Consider the following 3,511-nt stretch of genomic DNA (forward strand, 5'->3'; position numbering starts at 1 on the left):
CGCCATTTTTTAGCAGCGCTGTCGGAGACTGGTCGGAGAAGAGCACTGCCGAGGCTACGCGTCGTCTGCTACGGGTCAACCTCTTTTTCGCCTGAATAAATGTTTGTGGCCATACGCCCGAAAAATCTTCATTTATTAGCTTTTTAACCTACCGAGGAATTATAGAATGTCATTTTCTTTCCAGAGCCAGCGAAACAAAAGGCAATAATCGAGATTTAGATGCCTATCCCACGCATTCCGCCGACAGATTCTGTCGTGGGCGAACAGAATCTCTCACCCCACGACACAGTTCACCTAGGTGATACGAAGCCAAAATTGCGGAGTGAGCGCATATGAACATCGAAAGGGACCCTTCAGCACTGCGTGACTGGTCAGACTTCCGTTCAACTTGTAGAGTCGTCAACCTGCCAGGGGAGAAAGTTGCAGCGGCCGAAACATGCTTCTTTGTCTCAGCGTGCGCGACCAAATCCAAGTGCTTCGCAGATAGCTCCGTTCTGCAATAGCGGAGCCTGGTTCGTCTGCTATCACCAGGAACCCCCAGTAGGCAGTCTTGAAGTTCGGGGTCTTGTAGCGAGGCTTTTATAAACTTATGAGCGGACTTCACCCGGCACATTTCACGAATCAGTCACAAAAACGTCAAAGGGACATGGGAACATTCATGCTGTTCAAACGCGCGCGCACCAAACAAGAAGGAATGTTCCGATATTTGACGCCTTAATGTTTTGATGACGTCACAGGCGCTACTCTCACGAAACAGAGCATTACTGAGAGTAAGCAAAGACGACTGTTGCTGATTATGAATAGGACCGGTGCATAGTTGACACACTCTCAAGTAAAAAGGGTGTCAAAAGGTGTATTCTTACACCCTTTGTCCCATATAATACACCCCAGAATTTCAATTCGACGTACAGTGCCCTACAGTCGAACAGAGGGCCCGGAACTTTACGATGGGGATTGATAGCCATGCGGTACAACATTTTAAATAGCTAAAGTACGCATCAAAGACCACATAAAGAAAACTCCGAGTTCTTACAGTAGGGCCAAGAAAACCCAGATTATTTTTTTCGTGTTCAGTAAAACGTAAATTAGCTATTTTAATATGTTGTGCCACACGGCTATCAAGTTCCTCGTATATTTTGGGCTGCCTGCTGGACTGTAGGGCGCTGTATGTCGAATTGAAGTTTGGGGGTGTATTATATGGGACAAAAGGTGTAAGAATACACCTGTCGACAACCTTTTTTCTTATCTATTTCTATATCTATTTACTGCAGTAAATAGATATTAAACTTCTATATCTCTGAAAAACCGCCAAGATTACATAAAACCGGCTAAAAATCCCGCCGCCCGCAAAACAATAATTTATCCCGCTAAACAGAACCAAAAACCGCTAAGTTTAGCGGGAAAACCGCTAAATTGGCAACACTGCTTGTGGGCGTGCTCTTGTTCTTAGGTTTCTGAATGCGCTGAATTGCGTGCGCTGAAAACAGCCTGTAGCTATAGCTCCGGAGAAAAATTGGGGTACGTGTGAGTGTATGTTTATACAGCATAGAATGTGGTCAGCCTCAACGGCCGACGAGTCTCCCAGCTGTAGACGAAAAATTTAGCCAGTGCAGTACAACCGCTAGCGCGAGGTCTTTAACGTGCATCACGCAGTAGGTATACACGACCGCACGCCGGTACAGGGGTATTCACACGAGGGAGAAATCCTGGGGATTTCTCCCCGGCACGCGCATCCCACGACGAAAACGTCATTCTTTGCGATGTGCAAAAGCCTCGCGTTTTCATCTCGTGATGCGCGCGTGCCGGGGAGAAATCCGCGGGATTTCTCCCTCGTGTGACTTCCCCTTACGATGTTCATCCAGATCGAAACGGGAAGGGGTGCGGATTGAACCCAGGATCGCTGGTTTCTTTTGCGCGAGCTTTCGCTCGACGTGCTCCGAGCTGGTGTGCACTAGCCCACTTAGCCACCGATCCCCTTTGGTTAGTGTGAAGGTTAGAGCGCCATAGTGCAGGTGGTAGCGGTAGACAGGGGAGATAGGGGAGGCACTCACTTGATAGAATGACGTTTTAGCGAACGCCCACGTTTCACCGAATGACACTTTAGCGAATATTTGGACGCCGCGCAGCGGCGTTTCCGGGTGGGCCAAATGGGTTTACGTTTTTGTAATGAGCCGACGCAGACTGTCGCCGCGAAGCGGCGAAAACGCAGCGCGGCGGATGGGTTAACGCGCGCCCCCGTTATTCGCTAAAACGTCGATTCGCTCAAATGTCGCTGTTCGCTAAAACGTCATTCGCTCATGTGATATGGACCCAGTAGTGTAGTGGTAGTTAGTGCAGTACAACCGCTAGCGCGGGGTCTTTGACGTGCATCACGCAGCAGTGGTACACGACCGCATGCCGATACGATGTTCGTCCAAATCGATACGGGAAGGGGTGTCGATTGAACCCAGGATCGCTGGTTTCTTTTGCGCGAACTTTCGCTCCTCGGCTCCGAGCTGGTGTGCTCTAGCCCACTCGGCCGCCGATCCCCCCTATAACCTGGTTCAGACAGTTGCGTTTGACTGCGTTTGACTGCATTACGGCTGCGAGAAGCCAGGACATCCCTGCTGCTTATATCGCGTGCCAAGATGACTCCCAAAATTGGATTCCGAGCTTCATACGAAGCACAGATGTGCCGGTGTCTCTCTTTCGGTCCTCGACGCAACGCAGTCAAACGCACTCAAACGCAAGTGTCTGAACCGGCCCTTAGGCTCTGGGGGAACCATGGCTTCTGTTTAGACACGCACAGCAAGTTAGCAACTGGATTACACAGCTGTATGCACTGCGAGCTGTAGCGATTTTAAAGGTCCACGAAAAAAAACGCCGTACTTGGTGACAGGTTAAAAGTAAACGCTGGGAAGGGGGTCGCTTCCTATCGAGCGTTCGCTCTGCAAAAGGGGAAAGAGATAGGAGGAGCTTCCACTACCTGTCACCGACTATAATTAACGCGCTTCATCTCAAAATAGAGAGTCATGCTCAGCAAATCCCTCGTGAAGCATGAAATGCACGCTTCCTTCGATTTTTGTGTATGTTTATGAGGCAAAAAAACGTAGTGCCGCTTTTTCTCTTAGGCCCATTTAGCGACGCAGCAAGGAATATTTTCGAGGGGGGGGGATGACCCTGAACGCCTTTTTTTTTCGCAACCCCTATACCTACGTCACTGGTTCATTGTCGGCTGTACGTGATTTTGAAAATCTCGGAAGGACCTGGTTTTACTGAGCCGCAAAAAACACCCTGTAATCCAAAAAAACAAACAAAAAAAAACTCATTTGTTTAACAAAAAATAAAAACTGAAACAAATATCCACTGATTGATAAAGCAATTGCATGTCTTCACAAATAAAATAAATTGGGTTGAATTAAAGATGTCGAACGCCGTGTTTGAGGGACGAGATGGACAAAAGTTTATGTAGATTTCAATAAGCAAACAAAGGTTCACGGAACGTATAGCAGGAGAAGCTGGGACATGATGT

The sequence above is a fragment of the Ixodes scapularis genome, unplaced genomic scaffold (assembly GCF_016920785.2).
Source record: "Ixodes scapularis isolate PalLabHiFi unplaced genomic scaffold, ASM1692078v2 PGA_scaffold12__126_contigs__length_90152505, whole genome shotgun sequence".
NCBI classification, from domain to species: Eukaryota; Metazoa; Arthropoda; class Arachnida; order Ixodida; family Ixodidae; genus Ixodes; species Ixodes scapularis.